Source organism: Scyliorhinus canicula, unplaced genomic scaffold (genome assembly GCF_902713615.1).
Source record: "Scyliorhinus canicula unplaced genomic scaffold, sScyCan1.1, whole genome shotgun sequence".
Classification (NCBI taxonomy): Eukaryota; Metazoa; Chordata; class Chondrichthyes; order Carcharhiniformes; family Scyliorhinidae; genus Scyliorhinus; species Scyliorhinus canicula.
Window position 1 is genome coordinate 214512 of NW_024055437.1, and position 20378 is coordinate 234889.

Consider the following 20378-nt stretch of genomic DNA (forward strand, 5'->3'; position numbering starts at 1 on the left):
GTAAATTGTTATTTTCAAAGCGTATTCACTGGCCTTAGTAATAAGGTCAAGGAAGCCCTTTTATACCTTTAACATGTGCCTTTCTGCGCCTTCTGTATCTTTTTTATAATAACTATGTATTGATTTCATCGCAAAAAAAAAATTAAATTGAAGTTTATTCAGTAGTGAACATTGATAATGATGTGAATTAATTATATTGCAAAGACTAGATCTTTATTTTAAAAAATAACACGATCAACCAAAACGTTTCCAGAAAGTTACGAGATGTGGTGATAAGCCTGTATATAATATTACATGTACTCAGCAGTGTGACCTCCCACCAGTAGTTGGTGTCAGGCATCAGTCAGGTGACATCCGGCTACCAGCAGAAGGTTGTTAGGCACACACAAAAGGCCAGTCGCACATAAGGGTAGTTCCAAGAGAGTCTAATGTAACTGTGATAACTTAATCTGTACAGCATTCTGATCATTACCTTACCACGTGTACATGAATAAATCATCGTTCTGGCTAATTCACCAGCAGTTCTGTAAAATCATTGCAAGACAAGATCACAGAACACAACACGAGACACCATACTCTGCCAAGAATATGTGGGCTGGGCATTGGAGTAATGGTATTGTTACTGTGCGAGTAATCCAGAGACCCAGGTTAATGCTCTGGGGATCTGGGATCCAATCTGCCTATGACAGATGCTGAAATTGAATAACAGTCTCCTATTAGAAGTCTAGATAACACTCTTGATTGTTGTGAAAACACGTCTGGTTCACAAATGTCCTTTTGGAAATCTGCTCTCCTTACGTGGCCTGGCCTACACGTGACTCCAGATCCACAGCAATGTTGTGGTTGATTTGTAAGTGCCCTCTGAAATAGCCTCACAAGACTCTCAGTTCAAGGGTAATTGGAATGAGCAGTAAATGCTGGTCCAGCCAGTGACACCCACCTCCCATGAATGAATAATTTTTAAGGCGGCTCATTGTTCAATCTGAAGATTAGTAAGAAACTGTCTCTTTGATTGGATTTGATTTATTGTCACGTGTACCGAGGTACAGTGAAAAGTATTGTTCTGCATACAGTCCAGACAGGTCGTTCCATACATGAAAAAACAAAGTGCGGATCTTGGCAGTTTGTTCAGTTCACAAAAGAATTTAATGGCTTTGTAGACATAGATTAAGATTTTAATCACCATCCGAAACATATCTCGACAGCTCATATAGACAGACCCAAACAATACTGTAACTGAACTAGAGGAAATGTTAGAGATTGAACTGACCACATTTTTGAAAGTTTCGGCTTCAATGATGGAGAATCAGGAAAAGCCACTCAGGGAGATGAGGAAATCCAGGCTCAGTGCGGATTTGCTGTCACCCCTCCTTTCTTATACATGAACGGTATTTAGACTACAGAATGTTTCACACCACAACACAGAGGGGTCAAATATAAGCAACACATCATTCTCAATTCACTTCCATTTAACTATATTTGACTTTGTTTGAAAGCTGTCTGGTCAAACTGAACAAAGATTCATGGGATTTCTGTTACCCAGTGAAAAGGTTTCTTTTCTTGGACAGTCATGTTTGCAATTCAATGGTGTATATTTCAGAGTTATTCAGGGTGAAGACTCGAGAGCTATTCAATTCAAAATTATGTCATATATAACAAGTAAATATGCTGATGTTCAACATTAAATAACGAAACAAATGTTGAGTAACATTGGTGGAAATTTTCCGTAGGAAGATAAGAATGATGCATTAATGATTGAACAGAGAGCATTATTCCATTAGATATTTACTGAACAAATGCTAAAGTTCAATATAAGTTCTATATCTTATGGTCTTACAAGTTGAGACATCTGTTTTAAAGGAACAGCTGTCTTCATGTAATAAGTGACCCGGCCTCCCAGCTGAACCATTGAAAGCTGCGGCAAGACTGTGCAGTTGAACGTTGCACAGGTCCGTTGGTACTGTGCTTCCAGCTGTTTCTGTAGCATGGAGGTTATCACATTCACCTAATGTGCAAAGGGTGCCTGGTTCAAAACTGGCGGAAGCATTAAATGCTTCTCAGTTTCCTGTCTGCGAATCCCTTTCTCAGCCCCTGTGAAAAAAGTTTACAAAGGCATCACTGTCAGTCCAGAAATAAAATTCAGGAAAGATAAACATTTCTCCTGGTTTGAATTTGCTGTGTGTAAATCCTCCCCTACTAATCCCCTGTAAAAGGAGTTTCCAAAATTAATCACCGACAGTCCAGGATATAAATTCACTACATTCTCCCCTCCTGCTCCCTGGTCCAGGATGACCGCTCATGCCTCCCTGCTTCTCATTTATGATGTGGAGATGCCGGCGTTGGACAGGGGTGGGGACAGTAAGAAGTCTTAGAACACCAGGTTAAATTCCAACAGGTTTGTTTCGAATAACTAGCTTTCGGAATGCAGCTCCTTCCTCAGGTGAATGAAGATGTGGTTTTCACAAGCACAGATGTAGAAAAATTCAATGATACCAAATGGTACTTTGAATGCAAGTCTGCAGGTAATTAAGTCTTTACAGGTCCATATGGTGCAACTGGAGAGAGGGATAATCACAGGTTACAGATGTGTGAATTGTTACAAGCCAGGACAGTTGGCAGTATTTCGCAAGCACATGTAATGTAACATGAATCCAGAGTCCCAGTTGAGGCCGTTCTCATGTGTGCGGAACTTGGCTATCAGTTTCTGCTCGGCCATTCTGTATTGTCGCACGTCCTGAAGGCCGAACGCTTACCAGAAGATCAGAGGCTGAATGTCCTTGACTGCTGAAGTGTTCCCTGACTAAGGGAGCATTCCTGCCTGGCAATTGTTGTGCAATGTCCGTTCGTCCATTGTTGCAGCCGTGTTCTCACGTGTAATGGTGGTACCCATGTTGATGATCTGGCACGTCTTGCAGAGGTTGCCATGGCAGGATTGTGTGGTGTTGTGATCGCTGTTCTGAATGCTGGGGTGTTTGCTGTAATCAATGGTCTGTTTGAGGTTGCGCGGTTGTTTGGAGGCAAGCAGTGTTGATGGTCTTGGCAAGTGTTGAAGGCTGCAAAGAAGATGTCGTAGTTTCTCCGCTCCAGGGAATTCATCAGGCGAATGAGGCACCGGGGGGTTTTCCTCAGACACCAAGAGGCCTACAGTGAACCCAATGAGCCAACCAATCAATCGGACAGCAGACTGAGAGATCTGTGGGACTGGAAGATCCAGCCAGCAGGAAGGGCTGGAAAACCCCACCCATTGAAAATTAAAAATTAAATGAAAAACGCTTATTGTCACAAGTAGGCTTCCAATGTGAAAACTCCCTAGTCGCCACACACCAGTGCATGTTCGGGGAGACTGGTGCGGGAATTGAACCGTGCTGCTGGCCTGCCCTGGTCTGCTTTAAAACCAGCGATTTAGCCCTGTGCTAAACCAGCCCCTGAAACAATCCGAACAGCTGTTTTTACAGCTTCTCTTCCACTAAAACACTCAGTGAAACTGCCTCAAAGACCTTTCTTGTCCAAATTCTGAACTCACATCTTTCTCCTCTTTTCCTGCTGTCTCCCATCATGCTCTCTCAGCGGTCATCTTGTCTGTGAGACATACCCTTTGCTCCTTTGACCCGATTCTCACTAAACTGTTTATCATTCAACTTCCACAATTATATAATTTACAGTGCAGAACAGGCCATTCGGCACATCGAGTCTGCACCGGCCCTTGGACAGAGCACCCTCCTCAAGCCGACACCTCCACCCTATCCCCATAACCCAGTAACCCCACTTCACCCGTTTGGACACTGAAAGCAACATAGCATGGCCACTCCACTGAACCTGCACATTGGACTGGGGGAGAAAACCGGAGCACCCGGACTAAACCCACGCAGACACGATGAGAATGTGCAGACTCCGCACAGACAGTGTTCCAGGCCGGGAATCGAACCTGGGACCCTGGAGCTGTGAAGCAACTGTGTTAACCACTGTGCTACTGCGTTGCCCCTGATTTATAGGATTCAAGTTCAAATACAAGCCACGCTGAAGCATCTGCCGTGGTGGGGTTTGAACCTGCATTCTCAGAGAATTGTGCTGGGTCTCAGGATTACTCATCCAGTGACAATACCACTACACCATCACCTCCCCAGTCAAGCGCTTTGCAGAGCTCATCCGGGACCTCTCGCATTTTGGAAACCCCCTAAGCGAAAATCATACCCCACGGTTTTGACGGTATCTCCATGGAGTCAGTGTCTTTGTCCATTTCCTCTTGAGACAATCAAGTGAAGCTTGGTCCTCACACAGAACACGTGTATGGTTTCTCCCCCTAGTGAATGGTGTGTTTTTCAGGCTGTAACTGGTTAAAGCTCTTTCCACAGTCAGTTCACTGGAACTCACTCAGGGTGTGTGTGTGTCTCGGTACTTTTCCAGTCACACTGATGTTTGAAATATTTTCCCACAAACAGAACAAACATTTTTCATTCCATGTTTATAGTCTGAGGATATTCAGGTCCTGATCAATTGAGTGACACTGTCAGATCTTAATGTGATATTTAGTTTGTGTTTCCTGTCTGAAAATCGTCTCCTAATGCCCTGTAAAAGGAGTTTACAAAGGTCACACTGTCAGTGCAGGATAGAAATTCAGAACAGTTAGTTCCAGTTTCTGCGGAACATTTTTTCTCTCTCTTCTGTCCCCAAAGCTGTGAATCCCTGTTCCACACACTCTCCCTCCTCCCTGGGCTGAAATCCAAATAAAGTATTAGATCATTGTTTCTGTATCCTTTTACCAAAGTTATATAATTAGACATAAGAATATGCTTTATAAGTCACTTGATTCATGACTTGTGACAGACGTTAATCTGAATCACCCTGACTGACCAATTAGAATAACAGATGTGAACGTTGTGTCCAGAACTGACCATGTGGAGATTTGATGAGCAATCGCAAAGGTTGTTTCTCCAAATCTTCCAGGGTTTCCTTTGTTCTTCCTCTCCCTCTCGAACTAAGTTATACCGGATATCAGACTCAGGGCTCATTCTGGTTATCTTCCTGCTGACTGAATAACTTCAATCAAATATGGAGAAGACTGAATCCACTGTTCGGTCCCTGCTCCAATCTCCATTCCTGACATACCGACTCTATCCGTCTCCCTGGCAACAGGCTGAGACTTCGCTAGTCTCTTCGTAAACTTGGTTTCACATTTGATCCCAATATGAGCTTCTGACCTCATAGAACTTACAGTGCAGAAGGAGGCCATTCAGCCCATTGATTCTGCACCGGCCCTTGGAAAGAGCAGTCTACCTAAGCCCACACTCCCACGCTATCCCTGTAACCCCACCTAACCTTTTTGGACACTTAAGGCAATTTAGCATGGCCAATCCACCGAACTTGCACATTTTTGGACTCATGTTTGTACTGTACTATCACTAAGACCGCCTGTTTCCACTTGCGTTACAGTATCTGGCCTCTCTCCAGTGTCTGTGCACCTGGGGCTGAAACCTTGGTCATGCCATCGTCACCTCCCGATTCGACAATTCCATTTCACACCTGGCTGCTCTCCCACATTTCTACCTCTGGAAACTTCAAGCCAAAAGTTTGCTACCCATATCTTAATTCACAGCAAGTTCCTTTCCCCTATGATCCCTGTGCTCTGAGACTTGCATTCGCTCCCAGTCAATTCTCAAATCCCTCCATGGCCTCGTCTCTCCCTGTGTCTGTCATCTCCTCCAGCCCCACAACCCTCTGACATATCTGCACAGCTCTGATCCTGGACTCTTGCACACCCCCGATTCTAATTACTCCGCCGAGGTTTTAAGTTCCCTCGGCCCCAAGCACTGAATTCCCTCCCTAAACCGCCCCGTCTCCACCTCACTGACCTCCTTTCATACTCTGTAAAACTCACCTTTTGACCACGTTTTTGGTCACCTGCCCTAATATCTCCTTTTGTGTCTGGGTGTCTCACTTTGGTTTATAATGTTCCTGTGAAGTTGACTGGGATGATTTATGATGTTAAAGGTGTTATATAAATAGAAGTTGTTGTTGTTGACTGTAACCCTCCTGTTTTACAATATCCCGTTGGTTTCACAACAAACTCTATCTCTGATGTTTTGCCTCCTGCGGGTTTGCAGCCTCTATAAAGACGGTGGCCGTTAACTCAGGCCTGTCACCGGGAGCAGGCCGCAGCTGTCCCCCCGCTCGATGCAAACCCGGGCCCGGAAACTTCTTGTTGGTGTTAGGAGCCTCCACCGGGTTTCAGTGAAACCTCCCGGCCGAGCCGAGCGTCGGTACTGCGCATGCTCCAGCTCACAATGCCCAGGGAGTGATTGACGGCAGCTCTGGTCCAGCTCCAGCTTCAGTTTGAAGCGAGAGTTGTTGGTGGTGTGAAAGTTGTTGGTGGTGTGAGGAAGTGGAGTTCCCCCATCCTACCTGCCTCAGCTTGTGGTTTGCCTGGTGGAAGCATCCAAGGCTGCTGCCATCTGTCCTCCCACCCCTCTGTCTGAGGTGGGAGTGGGACCACCTGGGGAGGAGACCCTGCCCTCTGACCTCCCGCCCCTCTGCCTGAGGTGGGACCACCTGGGACTGCAGACCCTGCCCTCTGTCCTCCCACCCCTCTGCCTGAGGTGGGAGTGGGACCACCTGGGACTGCAGACCCTGCCCTCTGTCCTCCCGCCCCTCTGCCTGAGGTGGGAGTGGGACCACCTGGGACTGCAGACCCTGCCCTCTGACCTCCCGCCCCTCTGCCTGAGGTGGGAGTGGAACCATCTGGGCTAAAGGCTTTGTACTGTGGGGTCCTGCAGCTGTTGGACAGTACCCTGACGGCCGCCACCAACATCACCTCTGCGGCGGCCGGGGCTGGCGCCGCCCCCGCCCCTCTCTCCCCCATCACGTCCTCGTTTACCCAGCAGCCGGCCCCTGACAACACCGCGGCTGCTGGGGGTGGGGAGGGGGAACCGCGGCTGTTGGGGGTGGGGAGGGGGAACCGCGGCTGCTGGGGGGTGGGGAGGGGGAACCGCGGCTGCTGGGGGTGGGGAGGGGGAACCTCCGCTGGGCCAGCCTCAGCACAAGAAAAAAAAAGACACAACGCGCGGCGGCGAGGGAGGGGGACCGGGGCCTCCAAGACCTCGGCCCGACCCCGCCCGCTGTCCCCGCGCAGAGGCCGCAGCCTCCTCTCGGGACTCCCCCCCCCCCCCCCCCGGAACAACCTGAGGGGCCCGGAGAGACCACCGACCGGGCTCCAGAGGGGGGTGGTGAGACCGAGGCAGGGGAGGGTCAGTCCCCCCTTGCCATCCCAGCGGCCGGGCGATGCGGAGGAGGAGGATGCTGCTGAGGCCTCCCCAGTTATGGAGGCCGTGCAGCAGGGTGATCCTGAGCCGTCCCCTCCCCACAAGCGCCGCCTGTCTGGGCAGGAGGAGGGGGAGTGCGGGCCTCCCGTACTAATACCCATCCCCCTGACACCCTGCCCAAAATACAGTATATAAAGCCAGGCCAGGGGGGCCTTTGAGACCACCGAGCCGGTCGAGCTGCTGTCGGCCCCCGAGCAGGGGGAGCCGGGGCCCAGCGGAGACGGCGCACCCGGAGCAGTTTTACTCCCCGGGTTCCTCCACTTCACCATCGCCGGGGGCCGGCAGCAGCCACCACGATCCTTACCTGTTCGGGTCGAGGACGGGGAAGGTTCCCCGCTCTCTACACCCTGGTTGGTGTCGCTGGGGAGCCCGGTTTTCATCCCGGAGACCCTCCGGGTCGCTCCTCGGACCACTCCGAGGCCCTGGGTGTGGGAGCGGGGTCGCCACCGTCCACAGTCCCAGCGGGGGGGAGCCTGCGAGTGTCCCGCCTGAGGACGACCCTGGGGGTGGGGGCGACTTGGGCCAAGGGTTAGCCGGTGGGCCCGTGCTGCCCACCACACTCCATATGGCAGGGGACTCGGGCTCGAGTGGTGACCGCTCGGAGGAGGAAGGCTGCTTGGTGGGGGGGGGGGGGGGGGGGAGTGATGAGGAGGAATGCTGCTCGGTGGGGGGGGGGGGGGTGAGGAGGAGGGAGGCTGCTCGGTGGGGGGGGGGGGGGTGAGGAGGAGGGAGGCTGCTCGGTGGCGGGTGAGGAGGAGGAGGATTTAGATGCTCTCTGCAGTGAGGCAGAGGGCACCCTCACACCCGGCACCGAGTGTCCCCTCATCCCCGCTGGGGAACTCCGAGCATTTCTGGCTGAACACCATGGTCACCCGGACTGTGTGCGACTGGCCCTGAACAGCTGGGAAAATCTGGGGCTGCTCCTTGAGTCCACCCGGGCCTATGCCAGAGAGGCTCCCGACTTTGATCAGGACCAGGAGGAGCAGCGCCAAGCTGTTCAGTTCCTCGTGGGACCCCTGAGGGAGTGGAGGGGGTGTTCAACCCCCACTCCCTCTGAGCACTAAAAGGTGATGGTGACGGACACACAATACTACTGACATGGAGGTAACCCTAGCCAGCCTCAACATCAACGGCAGCAAGAATGCGCACCGCCGTTTCCAGTTCTTTTCTATCCTTTGGATGGAAGGTACGGGTTGTGCTTCCTGCAGGAAACCCACGCCATTCCGGGTGACGAAGTCTGGCCGTGAGAATCACAGTGGGCGGGATTGGAAATTTACAAAGATCAAAGAAAAATACAGCACAGGAAGAGGCCCTTCGCCGTCCAAGCCCGTACCGACCATGCTGCCCGTCTAAACTAAAATCCTCTACACTTTTGGGGTCTATATCCCTCTATTCCCATCCTATTCATGTATTTGTCAAGATGCCCCTTAAACGTCACTATCGTCCCTGCTTCCACCACCTCCTCCGGCAGCGAGTTCCAGGCACCCACTACCCTCTGTGTAAAAAACTTGCCTCGTACATCTCCTCTAAACCTTGCCCCTCGCACCATAAACCTATGCCTCCTAGTAATTGACCCCTCTACCCTGGGGAAAAGCCTCTGACTATCCACTCTGTCTATGCCCCTCATAATATTGTAGACCTCTATCAGGTCGCCCCTCAACCTCCGTTGTTCCAGTGAGAACAAACCAAGTTTATTCAACTTCTCCTCATAGCTAATGACCTCCATACCAGGCAACATCCTGGCAAATCTCTTCAGCACCCTCTCTAAAGCCTCTTAATCCTTCTGGTAGTGTGGCGACCAGAATTGAACACAATACTCCAAGTGTGGCCTAACTATTGTTCGAAACAGCTGCAACATGACTTTCCAATTTGTATACTCAGTGCCCCGGCCAATGAAGGCAAGCATGCCGTATGCCTTCTTGACTACCTTCTCCACCTGTGTTGCCCCTTTCAGTGACCTGTGGACCTGTACACCTAGATCTTTCTGACTGTTAATACTCTTGAGGGTTCTTCCATTCACTGTATATTCCCTATCTGCATTAGACCTTCCAAAATGCATTACCTCACATTTGTCCGGGTTAAATTCCATCTGCCATCTCTACGCCCAAGTCTCCACATGATTTAATTCCTGCTGTGTCCTCTGACAGTCCTCATCGCTATCCGCAATTCCACCAACCTTTGTGTCATCTGCAAACTGACTAATCAGACCAGTTACATTTTTCTCCAGATCATTTATATATATTACGAGCAAAGGTCCCAGCACTGATCCCTGCGGAACACCACTAGTCACAGCCCTCCAATCAGAAAAGCGCCCTTCCATTGCTACTCTCTGCCTTTTATGACCCGTGTGATCAGGGGTCAGCTGGCAACCTTTAAAGGTCCATTGACCTTGGGTGGGAATTACCGGTGATGGGTTGGGGGGGGGGGGGGGGGGGGGGCGTGACCAGAAAGTCCCTCCTGTTATCTTTCAAAGTAAAATTCTTGGGAATGGGAAACGTGGGAGTTATCTGCAAACTGATTGGAAACACCTGGACTTGTGTCTCTGACACAAACACACCAGTTTATGTGAATATTGAATGAGATGAAGTTTCTCCCGGGCTCCGGAATAAGATGGAAAGATCATTAATGGGATGTCCACTTAGAATAAAAGAGAAAACTCACGCCATCAAATGGGAATTGGAATAACTCAGCCTGGGGCAGGCAAATGGTTTCTCCCCAGTTGAACCCACTGGTGTAACAGAAAGCTGGATAACTGAGTGAATCCCTCCCACACTCGGTATGGATGTGGTGTGAATTCGCTGGTCTGTCAGCAGATTTTCTTTCCTTTTAAAGCTCTCTCACAGTCAGAACAATTTAAAGGTCTGGTGTCAGAGTGAACAAGTTGGTGTGTAGTGAGGTGGGTTAGTCGAGTGAACCTCTTCCCACACTTGGAGCAGGTGAATGGCCTTTCCCTGGTGTGACTGCGCCGATGAATATCCAGCACAAACAGGGATAGGAATCCCTTCCCACAGTCCTCACATTTCCACGGTTTCTCCATGGTGCTGGTGTCCTTGTGTCTCTCCAGGCTGGACAATCGGTTGAAAACTCGTCCACACACAACACGTTTACAGATTTTCCTCACTGTGAATGGTGTGATTTATTTTCAGGCCATGTAACTGGTTAAAGCTCATCCCACAGTTAGTTCACTGGAACACTCTCACTCGGGTGTGTGTCTGTCTCGGTGCTTTCCCAGGCACACCAGTGTTTGAAATCTTTTCCCACAGGCAGAACAGACAAACATTTCTTTGTCAACGTTCAAAAGCCAATGATATTCAGGTCCTGAGGAATTGAGTGACTGTCAGATCTGTTTGATTTGAGTTTCCTTTCTGTCAGTCAACTCCTTGTAACCCTATAAAACCAATTTGCACAGGTTCGTCCAGGACAGAAACTTAGAACAGATAATTCTAGTTCCCGGGCCATAATTATTTCTCTCTTGTTTCCCAAAGCTCCAAATCCCTGTCCCACACACTATCCCCTTCCCACAAACTCACCACAATGATTTCACCGTCACCAATACTCAGATGAAATTTAAATTCTTGATTATTAATTGAATTTACCCTCCACCAATTGCCATGATGGGATTTGAACCCTTGTCCCCAGAACACTAGCCTGTGTCTGTGGTTTGCTGGTGTAGTGAACCCCCATGGAGAGTGGTACTGACCTGGAACTCAATGGTTACACTCAAAGACCAATAATATCCAGGTTGTGATTAATCAAGGGGCTCTCTCAGGTCTCAATGCAGTGTTTGATTTCACTTTGCTGTGTGTAAATCCTCCCCTTGTAACCCCCTGTAAAAGGAGTTTCCAGAATCCATCACTGTCAGTCCTGCTGAGTGGACAGGGATCACCGCGCATGCGCCCTACTGCACACTGCCCCCTCTGAGGATGGTGGTGGTTAACTGGGGAAAGGCTCTGCAGGAAAACCTTCCCGCTCTGTGCAAACTCGGGATCAGTAATTTATTGTTTTAGCTTTGAGGCCTCCACTGGGTATGTGTGAAGCCTCCCCTCCCACCCACTGCCCCTAACGCTGCCTCCGCTTATCCGCCTCCTTCCCGCCTGAAGATGAGACAAACAAACGTCTGTCCCTGGGCATGAGCCGCACTGCGCATGCCCCACATCACAATGCCCGGGGAGTGATTGACGGCAGGTCCATATCAATAGGAAGATGAGGCGGGGTTGGAGGACCTAGCGGGAGCAGCTGGTCCTCCAACCACTCGGAGTGAATCGGGGGCGGGGCTGATCACAGATCTCCCTCATTGGCTGAGACTCTGCATCATTTTGAGTTCTTCCCATTGGCCAGATGGAGCGGATTTCACAATCTCATTTTCTGAGAGGTGTTGACCAGTGGGAGGATTTAGAGGACCGGATGGTTCCTGGTCCTCCAGCCAATCAGACTACTGGATTTTGTGATTGAAGATTGAGCTTCACACAGACTGAAACTTCTTCCTGTGTCAAACCTCTGATCAAAACACTTTCCTTCCACTTCTTTTCACTTCAATGGACTTTTTTTTAAAGAGTCCATTGATCCTTCTGCAGAACTGTTACAACAAGGAAAAACAAATGTTAACTCTGTTTCTCTTGCCACAGATGTGGCATGGTGGTTAGCATTGCTGCTTCACAGCGCCAGCGGCCTGGGTTCAATTCTGGCCTTGGGTGACTGTATGGAGTTTGCACATTCTCCCTGTGTCCGTGTGGGTTCCCTCCGGGTGCTCCAGCTTTCTCCAACCATCAAATGATTTAAAAAAGTAATAATTTTTTTTCCAATTAAGGAGCAATTTAGCATCGCCAATCCACTTACCCTGCACATCTTGAGGTTGTGGGGGTGAAACCCACGCAGACACGGTGGGAATACGCAAACTCCACACGGACAGTGACCCAGGACCAGGATTCAAACAAGGGTCCTCAGCACCTTAGTCCCAGTGCTAACCATTGTGCCGTGTGCTGCCCCTCCACCGTCAAATGATGTGCAGGTTTGGTGGATTGGCTATGCTAAATTGCCCCTTAGTGTCAAATTGGGAAGCTGGGTTACGGGGAGAGCGCGGGGGAAGTGCCCCTGGGTGGGGTGCTCTTTTATGGGTTAGTATAAACTCGATGGGCTGACTGGCCTCCTTCTGCACTGCAGGGATTCTATGATGCTGCCAGACCTGTTGAGTTAATCTAACATTTTCTATTTTTACACTATATGACACACCTTTTTAATCCACAAATTACATTTATTGAACCACTGTACCATCAACTAGCAGGAGCAGTGTGTTGATATTTCAGAAATTCTGGCCTTGGGTGACTGTGTGGAGTTTGCACGTTCTCCCTGTGTCTGTGTGGGTTCCCTCCGGGTGCTCCAGTTTTCTCCCACCGTCCAAAGATGTGCAAGTTAGGTGGATTGACCACACTAAATTGCCCCTTAGTGTCCAAAAAGGTTAGATGGGTTTGCTGGCATAGGTTGGAAGCATGGCCTTAAGGGGGTGCTCTTTCCAAGGGCCGATGCAGGCTCGATGGGCTAAATGGCATCCTTCTGCACTGTAAATTCTATGATTCTGTAGGATTTTCTCTCTCACAGTCTGATCCGATGGGTCTGTCTGCTGGCATTTCCCTGATGTAGCACAGTGGTTAGCACTGTTGCTTCACAGCGCCAGGGTCCCGAGTTCAATTTCCACTTGGGTCACTGCCTGTGTGGAGTCTGCGTGTTCGACCCGTGATGCCGTGGGTTTCCTCCGGGTGCTCCAGTTTCCTCCCAGAAGTCGGGAAAGACCTGCTTGTTCGGTGAATTGGACTTTCTGAATTCACCCTCTGTGTACCTGTTGAGGAAAAAATACCAGCACTTCGGGTTTTCGCCAAAGGTCCTTTATTTTAACGCGAAGTTCGTGGAGGGATTTAGAGTGACCAAAGTCCTTCTAGTTGTTCCCCCCCTGTACAGAGACAAAGCAGTACTTTATATTGTTCAATAAACAATATTTAGAAAAACGAGGCATTCCATTGATAAGCCGAGAGACAGAAACGCGAGCAGCCTTAAACAACAGGCCTTGAATTCGTAGTCTACGAGCAATAACAATTGTCTGCTGTCAGCAACAATGTGCAGCTGTGCACTTGTTTACATGGACTGACCTTCTGCTATTACATGCAGAACTTCTTGACTGAAATAAGGCTAATATATATCCATCATGCTTTGCCAAGTGCCGATTGCCATGAAATCTAGTCAAGCAGACGGTTAGAAAGAATACAGGGTATTAAGGCAACTAATCCGCCAAGTAAAGTACCTTCTACAGTACCCGAACAGGCACTCGAGTGTGGCGACCAGGGGATTTTCACAGTGACTTCATTGCAGTGTTAATATAAGCCTATTTGTGATAATTATAAAAATTATTATAATAACGTGTTTGCGTATTTTAGGGAGCAGGTAGAACTTCCTTGGTTCTACCTGTTGTCCTCTTAGATATTCCATCTGTTCGGCTAATGTGTCTTTGAGTTCTTCCATCTCCAATTCTCCTTCCTGTCTCGGGCATCTCGGTCTCGGTAGCTTAGTGATGTGATGCATGTTGTTTAGTTGTCTGTCTGCCTCCAGCAGGTATTGTTGTCTCTCGATAATGACTGTGCTGCTACCCTTGTCTTCTGGTCTTATGGACATATCCGTGTTGGATCCAAGCTCCCGGATTGTCTGTCTTTCTCTCCGGGTGAGATTCTGTTTGTCTCTTGTATTTCACTGTGACAGGGCAGAGACCTGATTGAAGGGATTCAAACATGGGAGTTCTGGGAAAGATGGGCAAGGATTTGGGAGGTGACAACATGTTCAAGGAGTTTGGAGAGGAGAGGGAGGTTGAAGATGGGTCAGTAATTTGAAGGTTGGCAGGGTCAAGGGTTTGTTTTATTGAGGAGGGGGTGATGATGGCAGATTTGAAGGACAGAGGGACAGTACATGAAGAGAGAGAAATGTTGACAATATCCATGGACACAGGGTAGTTGGCTGATCAGTAGCTCAGTGGGAATAGGGTCGATGGAGCAGGAGCTGAGTCTCATGGACAAGATGAGCTCTGAGAGGGCATGAGGGAGATGGGAGAGAAACTGGAGAAAGATGTGGGATTCAGGGCTCGGGAAAGGATGAAATTTAGAGACAGTTTGGTCCGGTGGGCTCGTGGAAGGGAGGGAAGCAGCAGAGGCAGCTGATCGGATTGACTCAATCTCAGTCACAAAGAAGCTCCACAAGCTCCTCACACTTCTTGTTGGAGGTGAGGGTGGAAGAGACAGCGGAGAGCGAGAGTACTTCAAAAGGAACTATCTTGTGTCAAAGATATTAAAACGTTTCAACACGAGACTTCTGGTGGCGACCATGAGGGAGTAGGTCGCACATTTGCTGGCTCCCTCTCTGGCTGGACATTCGGACCTTTCCCCTGACTTTTTTGCGCTTTTAAACGCTGGACTTGAAGAAACGGTGAACAAGTGTCTTTGGTATACGGAAGCCCGAAGGGATCGAAAGGGAAGAAACAAAAAGACAGGCTCGAGCTGGGTGTTGGCTGCAGCAGCGGACAAGATGGCCGGTGTCCAGACCCCTGGGGTGTCGGCCCAACCATCAACAGAGGAGCTGATGCAGGTCATCCGGGAAGGCTTCGCCAGGCAGAAACGGGAATGTCTGGACCCGATTAAGGAAACAGTCGAGAGGATGGAGCGGAGGCTGGATACCCAGGACCGGACGACCCAGAAACTGGAGAAGGCGCCAGCTGAACAGGAGGAACAGCAGGCGGCGGTGGAGATGGAGGTGGGGATGCTGAGGAACCGGCAGAAAAGGCTGCTGGAACAGGGAGAGGATTTGGAGAACAAGTCCCGTAGGCAGAACCTAAGGATTGTTGGCCTCCTGGAGGGGGAGGAGGGGGCTGATCCCGGGGAGTTTGTGGCTAACATGTTCAGAAGCTGCTGGGAAATGGGATTTCCCCCCGGACCATTGGACGTGGATCAGGCGTACAGAGAGCTGACGAGGAAGCCGCGGGAGGGATACCCCCCTCGGGTGATGGTGGTCAGGTTCTACAGGTACCTGGATAAGGAGCGCGTTCTCCAGTGGGCCAATCGCACGCGGAACAACAGCATTTTGCGGGTGTACCAAGATTTAACCTTGGAGGTGGCCAAGAGGAGGGCAGGGTTTAATCAAGTCAAGTTGATCCTGTTCAAGAAGCAGGTTAAGTTCGGACTGTTGTATCCGGCGCGACTTTGGGTTACGCATGAGGACCAACATCATTACTTTGAGTCGCCCGAGGACGATCTGGATTTTGCCAGGAGGAAAGGACTGGTGCCAACTTGGAAACATTCTGCTCTCAGTTTGAGAAACTGTTTTTCCTGTTTGTTTTAATTTGCACTGATTTATTCGTTCGCTCGTTTTCGTTCTTGGCTTTTTCTCTTCGATAACTGTACTCTGTTTAAGAAGGGGAAAGTAGGGTTTTTTTTTTAAATTACTCGATTTTGGTGGGTTTTCTGTGTTGTGAGGGGGATGATGGTGGGGATTTCTGACTTTGTATTATTTTGAGTAGTATTACTTTGATCTGTATTATGATGGGAGTTTGGCTTTGTTTTTCTTTCCACTGACTTTGGTTGGCATCTGTTTCTTAAAGTGGGTGGTTGTCGGGGCTGGGTTGATGAGGGCGATGGTTTCGATAGGCGGGGGGAGGGCAGGTAGGCAACAGTAGGTGGGAGACATGCTGGCGCCGGAGCCGTGGGCCACCAGGCTAGCTGGGTGAGCTAGTTTGCAGGAGCACAGTGGGGGGGGGTGTATACAATCAGATTAGGGATGGGGTTAGGTTACAGAGATTTGTTCCTGGGGGGGGGGGGGGGGGGGGTTGTTCGGCTGACAAGGGAGGGATTTGATTTTAGAAACGGAGAAGAGGTTGGGGATGGGCGCTGCCAGGAGTCGGGGCTACAGAGGCGCAGGGCAGGAGCTGGGGGCAGGCCCAGGAAAGGGGATGGCTGACCGGCAAGAGGGGGGGGGGGGGGGGCAAGGTGCCCCCAAATAGGGTGGTCACGTGGAACGTTAGAGAGCTAAATGGGCCAGTGAGGAGGGCAAAAGTGTTTGCGCATCTTAGGGCTCTAAAGACGGACGTGATAATGTTGCAGGAGACGCACCTGAAGGTAGCGGACCAGATTAGGTTGAGGAAGAGCTGGGTTAGTCAGGTATTCCACTCAGGGCTGGATACTAAGACCAGGTGGGTCGCGATTCTGGTGAACAAGCGGGTGCAGTTTGAGGTGGGGTAGTATTGTTTCGGACGGGGAAGGTCGCTACGTTATGGTTAGCGGTCAGCTGGAAGGGAGGAAGGTGGTCCTGGTCAACATATATGCACCAAACTGGGATGATGCGGATTTCATAAAGAGGGTGCTGGGGAAGATCCCTGACCTGGATTCCCACAAGCTGGTTATGGGAGGGAACTTCAATACAGTTATGGATCCAGGCCTGGACTGGTCGTGCTCAAAAACGAATGTCAGCAATGGGAAAAGAGCTGAGGGAGTTCATGGAGCAGATGGTGGGGGGGGGGTTTGACCCATGGAGGTTTGGAAGGCCGACAGGGAAGGAGTTCTCCTGTTCTCGCACGTCCATTGGGTCTACTCCCGGATCGATTTTTTAATACTGAGTAGGGATCTATTGACAGGGGTGGTGGGTGCGCAGTATTCGGCAAACACCATTTCCGACCATGCCCCACATTGGGTCGAGCTGAGGAGATACTTGAGGGCTTAAAGGCCATGCAGTCAGGCAAGGAACCGGGGCTGGATGGGTACCTGGTCGAATTTTATAATTAAGTTCTCCGGCATATTGGGGCCGCTGCTGGTCAAGGATTTTAATGAGGCAAGGGACAGAGGGGTGCTGCCCCAGACAATGTCACAGGCAACCATCTCCTTGATTTTGAAACAGGACAAGAACCCGGAGTCGTGTGGGTCTTATAGGCCGATCTCCCTTCTTAACGTGGGCACAAAACTGCTGGCAAAGCTTTTAGCCACTAGGATTGAGGATTGTGTGCCGAGTGATATTAGGGAGGATCAAACAGGGTTCGTTAAAGGTAGGCAACTGGTGGCGAATATAAGAAGATTGCTCTATATGATCATGATGTCCCCAGAGGGAAGGAGGAGGAGGTAGTGGTGGCAATGGACGCGGAGAAGGCATTTGACCGGGTAGAGTGGGACTATTTATGGGAGCTGCTGGGACGGTTTGGATTTGGGGTGGGTTTCATCGACTGGGTCAGGCCCCGGTGGCGAGTACGAGGACAAACAGGACGACTTCCGACTATATTAGACTGCATCGCGGGACGAGACAGGGGTGCCCCCTCTCCCCACTGCTGTTTCCGCTATAGAGCTGCTGGCAATTGCTCTGAGGGCTTCAGAGGGTTGGAAGGGGCTGGTTCGGAGGTGGGATGCGCTCCCGCTGTCGTTAGCTGGGAGAGTTCAGACAGTGAAAACGACGGTCCTCCCGAGGTTCTAATTCGTGTTCCAGTGTCTCCCCATTTTCATTCCACGTTCCTTTTTTAAGAGGGTAAGCAAGATCATTTTGGGCTTTGTATGGGCAGGCAAGTCCTTGCGAGTGAAGAGGGTGATGCTCGAGTGGAACCAGGGGGAAGGGGGGCTTGCACTGCCGAATTTCAGCAACTATTATTGGGCGGCTCACATAGCCATGTTGAGGAAATGGGTGGTGGGGGGAGGGTCGGCTTGGGAGCGGGTGGAGGCAACCTCGTGTAGGGGTACCAGTCTGGGAGCGTTGGTGACGGTGTCTCTGCCGTTCCCGCCGGCGTGCTTCTCCACCAGCCCTGTAGTGGTGGCGGCCCTTCGGATCTGGGGACAGTGGAGGAGGCAAGTGGGAGCAACGGGAGCATCGGTCTGGTCCCCGATATGTGACAGCCATCGGTTTTGCCCCAGGGAGGTTGGACGGGGGTTCTGGGTATGGCGGAGGGCTGGGATTGAGCGGATGGGAGATTTGTTTTGGAAGGGAGCTTCCCTGGCTTGAGGGCGCTGGAGGCCAAGTTTGGGTTGACGAGGGGGAATGAATTCCGGTATATTCAGATGCGGGACTTTTTGCGCAGGCAGGTGCCATCTTTTCCACTCTTGTCTCTAAAGGGAATCCAAGATCGGGTAGTGTCTAGAGGATGGGTGGGGAGGGAAGTGTCTCGGATATTTACAAGGAGCTCATGGGGGCGGAGGAGATGCAGACCGAGGAGCTGAGGCATAAATGGGAGGAGGAGTTGGGAGGGGAGATTGATGAAGGCCTGTGGGTCGACATGCTGAGCAGGGTTAATGGGACTGCAACATGTGCCAGGCCTGGCCAGATTCAAGTTAAGGTCGTCCACTGGCCCACATGACAGTGTCCCGGATGAGCAGATTCTTTGGCGTAGAGGACAGATGTATAAAGTGTCTGAGAGGACCGGCAGACCATGTCCACAGGTTTTGGACGCGTCCAAAACTGAGGAGATAATGGTTGGGGTTCAAGGACGTCATGTCCAGAGTATTGAACACGAGGGTGGCAATGAGTCCAGAGGTGGCGATTTTTGGGGTTTCAGGGGGCCCGGAAGTCCAGGGGGAGAAAGAGGTCGATGTCTTGTCCTTTGCTTCCCTGGTAGCCCGGAGACGGATACTTCTATCTTGGAGGGACTCAAAGCCCCCGAAGTCGGAAGCCTGGCTGTCAGACATGGCGAGTTTCCTTGGCTGAGAGAAAGTCAAGTTCGCCTTGAGAGGGTCGTTGTTAGGGTTCGCCCGGAAGTGGCAGCTGTTTATTGACTTCTTTGGGGAGAATTAATTGTCAGCAGAGCGGGGAGCGAGGGTTAGGGTAATGTAGTATAGGGGGTCATTTAGGCAGATCTGGGTGGGGTGGGTTACAGCAATTGCACTATGTACTTTGTTTACTGTACAACCCTTTTGTTTTCATGTTCTGTAATTCTACTGTTTACAATGTCGGAAAATACCTCATTAAAATTGTTTATTAAAAATTTTTTTTAGCCAGAATATTAGCCCCTGTAAATGGGCTGGAGTTTGTCATCAGCAGAAAGAGACCCAAATGAACATGGTTCAGTCCTGAATGTGAGGAACAGCAAAACCCAATCATTATGGTTACTTGTGGCTTCGTTGGTGTCTCCGCAGGGAGGATGACTGAGTGAATCCCTTCCCACACTGAGAACAGGCAAATGGCCTCTCTCCAGTGTGACTTCGCTGATGTTCAGTGAGGTCAGATGATCGTCTGAAGCCAGTCCCGCAGTGAGAGCACCTGAACGGTTTCTCATCAGTGTGAACACGTTGATGGTACATCAGTTCCCCAGAACTTTTGTAGCACTTCCCACAGTCTAGACATTGAAACGGTCTCTCGTCAGTGTGAACTCGCTGGTGATTCAGCAGGTGGGATAACTGAGTGAATCTGTTTCCACACTTGGAGCAGGTGAATGGCCTCTCCCCAGTGTGAATTCGCTGATGTACAGTAAGGTGACATGAGTGTCTGAACCCAGTCCCGCAGTGAGAGCACCTAAACGGTTTCACATCAGTGTGAATACGTTGATGGCACATTAGATTCCCAGAACTTTTGTAGAACTTCCCGCAGTCTGGACATTGAAATGGTCTCTCGTCAGTGTGAACTCGCTGGTGTTTCAGCAGGTCAGATGACTTAGTAAATCCCTTCCCACACTCGGAGCAGGTGAATGGTCTCTCCCCAGTGTGAACTCGCTGGTGATTCCGCAGGGCCGTTAACTGAGTAAATCCCTTCCCACACTTGGAGCAGGTGAATGGTCTCTCCCCAGTGTGACTGCGTCGATGAGTTTCCAGCTGGGATGGGTAAGTGAATCCTTTCCCACAGTCCGCACATTTCCACGGTTTCTCCTCTGTGTGACTGCATTTCTGTCTCATGGGGCCTGATGTCGTGTACGGTTTCTCCCCACTGTGAACGATGCTTGGTCCTTCCATATTCAAAATCTGCTGATATTCAGGATATGATAAATTGAGGAATCTGTCAGATCCTGATGTGATGCTTGGTTTGAGTTTTCGGACTTTGAAGCCTCCCTTTCGAACACCCTGTGAAACTGATTAA

At 50.2% G+C, this 20378-nt stretch overlaps 1 long non-coding RNA gene across 2 annotated transcripts; it reads right to left on the reverse strand.

Annotated features, from left to right (window-relative positions):
• Positions 1–1123: 1123 nt before the first annotated feature.
• LOC119959408 lies at positions 1124–7925 on the reverse strand. 2 transcript variants are annotated; one of them, XR_005459198.1, is made up of 2 exons: positions 7621–7925; positions 1124–2091 (listed from the first exon to the last, which is right to left on the reverse strand). It is a non-coding gene; the product is annotated as an uncharacterized LOC119959408 (long non-coding RNA). The 2 variants fall into 2 exon arrangements; XR_005459199.1 differs by lacking the exon at positions 7621–7925 and adding an exon at positions 4893–5993.
• Between the last annotated feature and the right edge of the window lie 12453 nt (positions 7926–20378).